The sequence below is a fragment of the Meriones unguiculatus genome, chromosome X (assembly GCF_030254825.1).
Source record: "Meriones unguiculatus strain TT.TT164.6M chromosome X, Bangor_MerUng_6.1, whole genome shotgun sequence".
In the NCBI taxonomy this organism is placed as follows: domain Eukaryota; kingdom Metazoa; phylum Chordata; class Mammalia; order Rodentia; family Muridae; genus Meriones; species Meriones unguiculatus.
This window is the reverse complement of record NC_083369.1, coordinates 86,204,000-86,215,671: the sequence shown is the minus strand read 5'-3', so window position 1 is coordinate 86,215,671 and position 11,672 is coordinate 86,204,000. Positions and strand designations below refer to the sequence as shown.

General features: G+C 37.1%; 2 pseudogenes; both read left to right on the top strand.

Annotated features, from left to right (window-relative positions):
- The first annotated feature begins 7,292 nt into the window (after positions 1-7,292).
- LOC110543973 (large ribosomal subunit protein eL14-like) lies at positions 7,293-7,978 on the top strand (annotated as a pseudogene).
- Positions 7,979-8,667: 689 nt separating this feature from the next.
- LOC110543972 (chromobox protein homolog 1-like) lies at positions 8,668-10,457 on the top strand (annotated as a pseudogene).
- Positions 10,458-11,672: the final 1,215 nt, after the last annotated feature.

The following is an 11,672-nucleotide window of genomic DNA, read 5'->3' as shown; positions in this document are numbered from 1 at the left end:
CCTCAGTGTGTCCTAAATTTGCTGTCACCTATCTGAAACAAGTGCATTTTAAATGAAGATATGTTTCACACTGGGATATTATCTATTAAAATAGATATTATCTATTAAAATAGATAATAGCTAAATTATCTATTTTTTCCTTTTCAAATACCTGACTTCATGAGATATTCCTTTTTTTTCTTTATTTCATTTAACACTAGAAGCCCTTTGATTATAGCCTATTATAGAACAAAAATTAAATAATGCAATGAATTATATTGTCACAATTAAAATAATCATTTTTGCTGCTTAAAGCACTATGTGTGTGAAAATTTCATTACCCATTGTCCTAAGCATATGTGATTATTATTCAAAATGTTTGTATGGAAAATGAGGATCATTGTGAAAGTGCTATTGAGTTAAACACAAATGTGTGCAACTCATTTCATTACCAGAATATTTTAAAGAAAAATATGACACATTAGTTGAAACATCTTATTACAATATGAGATTATTTAGTTCCAGGTACAATGATACATAACTCTAATCACAGCATTCTTGAAGTAAAAGGAGAGTATCAATTAATACAAGTCTGAGGGCAACCTGCTCTGTATAACAAGTTTCAAGTCATCCAGGAATACATAGAGAGATTCTTTCTGAAATGAAAGAAAAAAAGAGATGAGATTATTTATATCAAATTATCTTACCTCTTTAACACTCTACTGAGTGAGCACTTTTCAGAATAGTAAAGGTTAGAAGCATCAGATGGTATAGCCATTGCTAAAAGTTGAATTAATTACAATTCATATTTTAAATGTCATGTTATTTTCACATGCATAATTTATTGTTAATTGTGCTCATGCATTGTACCAAACACAGCATATTTTCAAACCAAATAAGGGGCCAAATAGTTCTATATGAAAGAGTTTCTCTGAAAATAAATATCTTCCTGTAATTCCCAACTGTAAAAGGTTGTTTTGGTAATTGTCTGCTACTGTATAACATTACATCAAAGTGAGCATAGGCTAGGGTCATATGGAAGGGGAGGAGGGCCTCCCCTATCAGTGGACTAGGGGAAGGGCTTGGGAAGAGAAGAATGAGGGAGGGCAGAATTGGGAGGGAGCTATAGCTGAAATACAAAGTGAATAAATTGTAATAAAAAAGTAACCTCTACTCTTGCCTGATGCATCCAAAACAAAAAGGGGGAACTGTAGAGAGCTGCGTAATGCCATGCCTGAAAGATGGAGCTGGTTTCCGCCTTCCACCTTCCCGATGGTGAGTGCTCTCTGTCACAAACAACAACTCCACATTTGGCTAAGGCTGAGGATCTGGCTTGCTTCCATGTATGTGGACCTATCTGCATTGCCCACGTGGCATGCTGGGGTTGGCTACCCAGAGGCTATTTAAGCTGTGGGCTGGCTTTACCCAGGGTCAGATGATTGTTCAAGGTTCCTGAATAAACTGCATTGAAAAAAAAAAAGAACATTATAAAAAAAAAAGTAATTGCAAAATGGTTACCTTACAAAGGACTTAACACTATCTCCCTGGGATTGTCACAATAGAATTAATTTCATAAATAATAAAGGCAAAGTTTCTAGGGCCTTTTATGTCATTATTAGAGGATATATAACAACAACAAAGAACTAGAGAGATGGTATTTGCAGCCAAGCCTTAGCTCCTGAATTGGATTTCCAGAACCCACATGATGAAAGGAGTGAATCAGTTGCAAAGGTTGTCTTCTGACCACCAGGTATACAATTGTATGTAAACACACATGCACACCGAGACACAGTAAATACAATGTAACAAAAACAGAGTACTGCAATACAAATGACTTTTTTTTTTTGAGATAGGAGCTTTGTGTAGCTCCTGCTGTCCTGGAGCTCACTCTGTATACCAGGCTGGCCTTGAACTCAGAGATCCCTTTGCCTCTGCCTCCTGAGTGCTGTGATTAAAGGTGTAGACCAACATTGCCCATCAAGATTTTTTTAATATAACATATTTTAGGCTTATGAATTTTGGAACATCAACATAATTTTGTTTCAGGGGTCTTCACTAGGTTCTAACTGAAAACCTCAACTTGGGGGGGTGTTAATGAAGTCATTTTTACTGTGTGAGGGATTTAGTCTTGAAAAATTATGACAAGTTAGTTGTCAGGAGAAACGATGCTAAATCCCAATAAAATCCTACCAAATTTGAGGCAAACAATTTACCACAGTCATAAAATTACAATCAATATGTATCCTGGGCTATATGTTCAAGGTATACTAAACATAAAAAATAAAAAAAAACTATTTACAAACATAATCATGTACTTATAATTTGACTTCTGTATTAGTTACTTTTCTGGTGCTGTGATGAAACACTGACCAAAGATAATTTAAAGCAGTGTCGGGGGGGGTTATTTTCTTTTTTTGGCTTATGATTCTAGAGAGATAAGAGTCCATCACAGAGGGATCAAGGCATGATAGTAAGTGGTAGGCATGACAATAGGGGAAGGAAGCTGAGATCATATAAACAAAAATAAGCATAAATTAGTGAGAATAAATAGGAAGTAGGGAAATACCATATACCCTTAAAAGCCTTCCCACAGTGATATACTACCTCTAACAACATCACAACTCCTAAGTCTTCCCAAACAGTGCCATCAACTGGGATCCAGTGCTCAGATGTCTGAGAATGTGGGACCTTTCTCATTCAAATCACCACACTTCATTTCTGCTCTCTGTAGTAATAAAAATGTATTAAGTACAATTTTGAGAGTCTCCATAGTCTTTCTCAGCATCAAAGCTGTTTAAAAGTCCGAAGTATTTTCCGAGACAAAACAAAACCTCTTTACTGATGCCTCCAGTATGAAATGAAAAGACAAAGAATGCACTTCCAGCATGTAATGGTTCTAAATATCCATCCTCAAACCAACAGGGAGGAATGAGAGCATGGTGGAGAAAATACTAGAAAAAAGGTAGGCCAAGAATAACACATGCTGTGTTCAAATTCACATCCAGTAGCTTCTTGTACATTATCTCAAACTTTAATTTTAAGGGGCTTAACTGGTTCTGTTTCATCAGTTTGCTGACTGCAATAAACATCTCTCATATGGGATAGAGCCACTCACTGTATATACCTTTCCCTTGTAGATGTTTCAAGCCTCTAGCATAACCAACATCTTAAAGCCTCCAGTACAGTAGCCCAGACTTCATATACATAGCTTCATATATTTGCCTCATAAGGTCTCCTGTCATTTTAGGGACTTCATAAAAGCATCCCTCTGCTACAAAATGCTGGGACACAGTAATTCTCTAAATCTGTAGAGGAAGAATATATGATGGCTTTACTCTTTCATTCTTCATGCCTCTGAAACCAGTACCAAGTGTTGACAGCGCTTAAGCTGTTGGCACAAGAGACTCTACTTCCCTTGAATCATAATCTCAGTAGCCTTTTCATTCAGTTGCTTTCCAAGAGCAGGAATCTCCTTAGTCTTTCTTTTCCATGTTGGAATCTATAGCCTTTATTATAACAATTGTTTTAGCTGGAAAATGAAGAATCTTTATACCATTTTACATTCTAATATATACATATTTCATTACTTTGTTTCCATTTGATCTTTTTCATTGTTGGCTTGAATAGGAATTATTAATGAAAAGCCATACCATTGATTCGATGTTACTTTGTCTTCAAATTTCTTCTGCCAAAGATATTAATACATTACTTTTAAATTTAGCCTCATTTTTTTCCTCAAATGTTTTTTAGCCTCAAATGTTTTTTGGCCTCAAATATACTTTTAAGACTTGCTCATAAGGAAGCTAGATCTTTACCAAAGTAACACATAAATGACTTCCTGCCCTTTTTATAATATTGTTCAACTTTGAAACTTGTTGTTTTGGGCCAACACAATTTACATGGTTTTTAGAACTACTTCATCCCAGGTTCTTGCCAGAATAGATTTTATACTTTTTGGTTTAGCATTCAACCCTTTTTTTCAGTCCAAACTTCAAAATGTCAAAATGTTTGACATTCTTCCCACAACAACTTTGTCAAGATGTTCCCAGCAAGATATCACTTTCTGAAACCAAATTTTGCACTATTTTGCACCTCTATTGATGTTATGAAACATTAACCAAATGCAACATGGAGAAGAGATAATTGGAATACATGCCCCAAGTCCATCAGTGAAAGAATTTAGGGAAGGAACTCAAGGAGTAGAGGAAGGACCCATGAAAGAAAAAATGCTTATGAGATTGCTTTTTCATGGCTTGCATGGATTATTTTTTTTTTTTTAGATAACTCAGGACCACTGTTTCCAGAGAAGAATATTTCACAGGGGACTTGTCCTTCCTAAGCACATAAAATATTAATCAACAAAATATCCCACAGGCATGCTCACAGGCCAATTTAATGAATTATATTTTTCAACTAAAATCTCTTTTCAGTTGAGTCCAAACACAACATAATTTATACATTATCAAAAAGTCCTATGGGAGTTTGTTATTCTCCTGGTATGACAACTGAAATAGCCCCAAACAAATGTTCTGTGACAGAACAATGAAGATGTTATAATACCTTTTATTTCTAATTGGAAGATTTTAGCTTAGGTTTTTTTACTATTACCAAGACATTAAGTCTAGATTGTTCAAATGAATAGAGGAAGTATACTTCAAATATGACAGAGTAAACTAAGAATATTTTAAGTTATTACAACCAAACCAGAGATGATTAAATTAGTATTATATGTAGTATATATATTATATTATATATAAAAATGTATATGTTCTTTGTCCAAGAAATGATACCCACATTGATTTGATTTTTTTATTAGTTTCTTAGAAGTCTACCATTATAAAATTATTAGATGGTATTAATATTTGATATCATTAGTAATACCAACCCAACGTATATTAATAGTCACTAAGATCAGTTCTTGTAAGAAAAATTGATAGCAAATATATATATTTCACAATAGATAACATTCTATCTCATGGTATTGTGTAATAATGATCATTTCAAGAATTTTACGAACTTTATTTACAACTTAGCATTAGCTCTTTGTTTGATAATTTATAATATTGATCAAATAATTATCTGCTTTTGATCTTAGCCATTCTAATGGGTGTAAGGTGAAATCTCATGGTCATTTTCATTTGCATTTCCCTGATGACTAAGGATGTTGGACATTTCTTTAAGTGTTTCTCTGCCATTCTATATTCCTTTACAGAGAATTCTCTGTTTAGCTCTGTACCCCATGTTTTAAATTGGATTACTTAATTTGTTGCTTCCTAACTTCTTGAGTTATTTATATACTCTATATATTAGAACTCTGTCAGACATATGGTTGGTGAAGATCCTTTCCCAGTCTGTAGGCTGTTGTTTTGTTCTGATGACAGTGCTCCTTTCTTTACAGAAAATTTTCAGTTTTATGAGGTCTCATTTACAGATTGTTGATATTAGAGCCAGTGGTGCTGGTTTTCTGTTCAGGAAGTTGTCTCTTGTGCCTATGAGTTCAAGGCTCTTCCCCACATTTTCTTCTAAAGGGTTTAGTGCGTCTAGTTTTATGTTGAGGTCTTTGATCCACTTGGACTTTGGGTTTGTGCAGGGTGATAAATATGGATCTATTTGCATTTTCTACATGTAGACATCCAGTTAGACCAGCACTATTTGTTGAAGATGTTGTCTTTTTTCCATTTTTGGGTTTGGCCCCTTTGTCAAACATCAAGTATCCATAGACGTGTGGGTTTATTTCTGGATCTTCTATTTGATTCCATTGATCCACTACTCTTTTCTATGCCAATACCATGCAGTTTTTATTACTATTGCTCTGTAGTACAGCTTGAGTTCAGGGATGGATATAGCTCCAGATGATCTGTTGTCTTTCAGAATTTTTTTTTGTTTTAGAAATTCTGGGTTGTTTGTTTGTTTGTTTGTTTTTCCATATGGAATTGAGAATTGTTTTTTCAAGGTGTTTAAAGAATTGTTTTGGTACTTTGATGGGAACTGCACTGAATTAGTAGACTGCTTTTGGCAGGATGATCATTTTCACTATGTTAAACCTACAGTCCATGAGCATGGAATATCTTTCCATTTTGATATCTTCTTCAATTTCTTTTTTCAGAGACTGGAAGTCTTTTTCAAAAAGGTCTTTAGCTTGTTTGATTAGAGTCACACCAACGTACTTTATGTTATTAGTGGCTATTGTGAAGGGTGTTGTTTCCCTAATTTCTTTTCTCAGCCCTATTGTCTTTCATATACAGGAGGGCTACTAATTTTTTTTTAGTTAATTTTGTATCCAACCACTTTGCTGAAGGTATGCATCAGCTGAAGGAATACTCTTGATGAATTTTTGGTGTCAGTCATGCATACTTTCATATCATCTGCAAACAGTGATACTTTGACTTCTCCCTTTCTGATTTCTATCCCCTTGATATCCTTTAGTAGTCTTATTGCTGTAGCTAGAACTTCAAGTACTATGTTGAAGAGATACAGAGAGAGTGGGCAGCTTTGCCTTGTCCCTGTTTTCAGTGGGGTTGATTTAAGTTTCTTTCCTTTTTGTTTGATGTTGGCTATAGGCTTGCTGTATATTGGCTTTACTATGTTTAGGTATGTGCTTTGTATCAGTTGGACTGATACTCCGACCAAGGAATATGCATAAAGATAACCTAGAACCCCTGCACAAATGTAGCCCATGACAACTCAGTCTCCAAGTGGGTTTCCTAATAAGTGGAACAGGCATTGCCTCTGACATGAACTAGTGGCTGGCTCTTTGATCACTTGCCCCTGAAGGGGGAGTAGCCATACCAGGTCACAGAGGAAGACAGTGCAGCCAGTTCTGATGAGAACTAATAGGCTAGGGTCCAGAGGGAATGGGAGGAAGACCTTCCTTATCAGTGGGCTTGGGAAGGTACTTGGGAGGAGATAAGGAAATGTAGTGTTGGGAGAGGATCCTGGAGGGGGCCACAGCTAGGTTACAATGTGAATTAACTGTAATAAATAAAAAACGAAGAAATTTTTTAAAGTAACCAAAATGTTATCTCTTTTAGAGTAATTTTAAAGATGAATCAAATAATCCAATAATGCTTCAATTTTCTTTGATTGTACTATAATATTATACAACTTCTACCCTCTACCAATCTTCAGATAATAAGACTTCACTTCAATAAACACTCTACATGCCATGTGTCCTTCAAAAGTAAGTTACATCCTATTTGTTGATTAAACAGGCTTTTTCCTCATTTGTTGTTGTCAAAATATAAATAGCATATATTATCCTTAGATTCTCCACAAAATAATGAATACTAAATGACTTTTTGAATAAAACAAAAATGACAAAGTTCATACAAGGTAATTTAGATAGATTACACTCTGCTATTGTTTATGCTCTTGTGTCTATGCTTATCCACATTTTTGCAGTTCAGTTTCATAAAATTATATGCATTCATGGATCCTTTGGGCCTCATGTTGGAAAACTGGTCTAAAAATAGTTGTTATTGATTAGAACAGGGTTTTAGCGGATGGACCATGTACTCTATTTAGGAGAGAGGCTATGCATTTCAAATGCATCCAACTCACTGACTTCATCCTCTACTTTCCACACAGTGCCAGCCAGAAGTATGTATGAAATGATTGGGGAAAGCAGAGATCAATATGAGATGGGCATCCACAAGATGGGTCAAGAAGTTTGATGCCAGAAAGGAAAGCCAAGATGACAGATTTTGATCATTTCAAAGTCATAAAAGCAAAGAAAATGAGACCCACAATATCAAGACTGAATCAAGAAACTTGAAAGAACAACTATTCTGAAAGCTTCTTCCCCAAAACCACCTGTCGCTAAGGCTGCCATTGTGAGGGCGACTGTAGCATTAGCTGTTACCAAAGCTAAAGTTCTAGCCAAGAAAGCAACAGGACCAGGAAAGAAGGCTGCAGTCCAGGAGGCCCCTGCCAATAAGGGTGCAGTCAGAAAGCAGGGCCTTCAGCCAAAGGTCAAAAGTATCAGAAGATCACAACCTAGAAAGCATCTGCTCCAAAGGTAGGTGACCAGAAGAGGCTGTATAGGGAAGAATACTTCCTTTTGATCATGGTAAATTTCATGTGTGGGCTCTTAGCTTGTTGCTGAGTGAGCAGTAGAAGGCTGTTGATGTTGTAAACAGACAGGGTTAGTTATGTAAACTGACTCTCACCAGGCTGTAGTACTTAATAGTCAAACTGACCCTATCCCTGTACAAAAAAATTGTATTTCTCACAAAAAAAGCAAAAAACCTTGAAAACTGGCAAATTAGTTCTCCAGTCTTTGGATTTTCTAACATTGTACCTTAATATGTTAATTTATATATTAAGGTGTGTTTTTATGAAAGGAAAGAGTCATTATTCAAAAGATATGTATTTTTTTGAAATTTATAGTATATATTTAAAAGTTATGAATTCAATAGTAAAGAGATATTTTGAAATTGTTTGTTATAATAAGCAAGTATTAATGAAATGCATTTTTTTTCTTCACAAATCTGATAAAAACTGAATTTCTGGATTGATAATCTGGAAACCATCTGCAAATGAATATAAGCATCATACTTCTGTAACCAACATTTAATATTATTTATAAACAATATCATTTGATTAATAAATAATTATATTTTAGTGTAATTTCTCTTTTGTTGTCTAAATGACTTGCAATAAACACTTGCTCAAAAACAAGTTTAACAAATGATCACTGTTGACTTAACGTAGGAGTTTACCATGTTCTGATACTTGGGTTGAAGATGGCATTATATGGCATTATATGAAGGAGATTAGCTACTCACTATTATCACTTCTTTGATATTATCAGTTCAATTATCCCAGTAAACCTTTGCAGTTTGGCAGTTGTGTCTTAGAAGACAGGTAATCTTTTAAAAAAAAATTTGCTGACAGAAAATAAAAAACTGAATAAATCCTTTTTAAAGTTATTTTGGTCATGTTTTTATTTACTTTACAAAGAAAGAGGATTTTTTTTGCAATTTCTTATATACATAATTTTTGTGTTTTTCTTCTTTTCTTTTTTTAATTAAATTTTTTTAATATTAGTTACAGTTAACTAAGTTTGTATCCAAGCTGTAGCCTGCTCCTTCATTCCCTCCCAATCTCACCCTCCCTTCCTCTTCTCCTCCCTGCCCCTTTCCAAGTCCTTTGATAGGGGAGGTCCTCCTGCCCTTCCATCTGACCCTAGTTTGTCAGGCATCTTCATGACTGGCTGCAATGTCCTCCTCTGTGGCCTAGCAAGGCTGTTCCTCCCTCAGAGGGAGGGGGGAGGTCAAAAAGCCAGCCATTGAGTTCATATACATAGTTTTTGTTTCTGCCTCTTCTACTTCCTCATTCCCATTCCTTCTTCTACTTTCAAATTACATGTCTTTTATTACCTTCTTATCCTAATCACTTAAAAGCACTTTTCAGTCTTTTCTCCACCATGTTTTTAATTTTCTGGCCTCTAGGTACTTACACTCACCTAATTATAAATATATACAAATCAGAAATTCCAGGCTAAATTTTTAACATATTATACTGCATATATGCAGTGTAGATATTTTCTATGAATAGCACTCCATCTGGAGAGAGAAGGGAAGCTCATAAACTTCAGGAAGCTATTGAAATACCAGGTTCACAAAACTCATAAAAGCTACAAGAAGGTTACCTATAATAAGTGAGAGATCTGTTACTTAAGTAGATGGCAATAACCATTTCAAATGGAGTATATATGTCAAAAATTCATATAGTGAAACATAAATACAGATTTTATTGCTAGGCTACACTTGGTGTAAATCATAAGGGTAAATGTCCAAAAAATAATATAGATATATAATGTTTGTGTCTGGTGGCTATTGTGAATGCAATTCCCACAGGCTGCCTGACACAAAGAGCAAGTACATAACACCTTTCCTCTACGACTCTTGGAAGCTGCTTCAAGTAGTGTCACCATTTACACCGACAGTCTGGAGGATAGTATAGGGAAAAACAAAACAGGAAGAAAATGAAGAAGGTACTAGAAGAAAAGGAAGAAGAATATTTGGTGGAAAATGTTCTTAAATGGCAACTTGTCCAGGACAAAGTGGAATATCTTCAAAAGTGGAAGCATTTCTCAGATGAAGACAGCACATGGGAACCAGAAGAGAACCTGGACTGTCCTGACCTCATTGCTGATTTTCTATAGTCACAGAAAACAGCTCATGGAATGATAAATCACAGGGAGGAAAAACAAAATCTGATTTTGATTCTGAAGATAAGGGAGAATAAAGCAAACCAAAGAAGAAAGAAGAGTCAGAAAAAATCCCCGAGACTTTGTCTGGGGTTTGGAGCCAGGGCAGATTATTGGAGCTACCGACTAAAAAGGAGAACTATCTTTCCTCATGCAATGGAAAGACTCTAATGTGCCTGACCTGGTCCCTGCTAAGAAAACCAATGTTAAGTGCCTACAGGTTGTCATATCCTTTTATGAGGAGAGGCTAACCTGGCATTCCTAACACTCAGAGAAGATGAGAAAAATATGACAAGAAGTAGCCCTCTTGAGTGTCCACGCATTTCACCTTTGACTGTGAGTTTCACATTTGGAGGGAAGGAGTTGTACCTGGCTTGAGAAGATGTCCTTTGAAGAGCCAGCATTATTTCTTTGCCCTGTAGCATCACAAGAGCTTTACATTCTTCAAGTGGTATAGTTTGCATATCTATCCCAGTGGAAGGGAAAAGAAAGGAAAAAGGCTTTCCATGAGGAACAAACCTGCAGAAATGGGGTGTAAGAAAGCAAAGATACAAGGGGGCCAAGATGGCGGCCCTGGGAGAACACTGTGTCTGAGAAGCTGGATAACACACTCCGTGAAGTGACCAAGAGACTGAACTCTGAGCCCTAAAACAACAGCTATCGTGTTCTCCAGGTGAGGGGAGGCTCCAGCAATGTGGGAATCAGTCGGGTCCACTCTCGGGCCACACAGCCAGATCCCAGAAGAGAACACAGGTAACGCAGACTTTGGGTCTCCGGGCTGGTGCCGCAAGCGTGCATGTCCCGATTACTTTCTCAGGCTGATTGGTGGGCACAAGGGTGCCAGAGACTGGGAGTCCCAGTCACAAAAAAACCCCACGGGGAAGGAAAGTTGCAAGACTGATCACAGGTCACCCAGTCTTTCCCTGGAAGTTCTCACTGAACACCGGTACCCGCCGCAAACACAACTGAGCTCCTGCCACCCCTGTGGAGAGCAGCTGCGTGCCCAGCTCAAAATCTCTACTCCCTCTTGGGAGGAGGCAGGAGGCATCCAGCAGAATCTGCCACAGACCACATTGTCTGTACCCCAACCCGAGATGGGGGCTGAGAAAACCCAATCCTTTAGGACACTCCCCCAAACACTGCCATAACCCTGCCACAGCAGAGCAGAAGGATAAAGAGGCTCACAGCGGCTTCACAGTGCCAGATCTCCAGTGCTGCCAGCTGCTCCTAGCAAACAAACTTCAGCTCCGGATCTTGGACTGTGGTCATTCTACACATCCTGAGATTCTCCTGGGTCCAGCGCAATAAGGTCTAGCAGCAAGTTCTATCACCGGCGCCCCCTCCCCGACCCCTGGCAGAGAAACCCCGGCTCAGGATCTGACTGAGAAGCCCCAAACCCTTCTGCCACTCCCCTGAGAGCACCTCCATAAGCTTGCCCTAGCGGAGGGGAAGGTCAGAGGGGAAGGACAGAGAGAAAGCC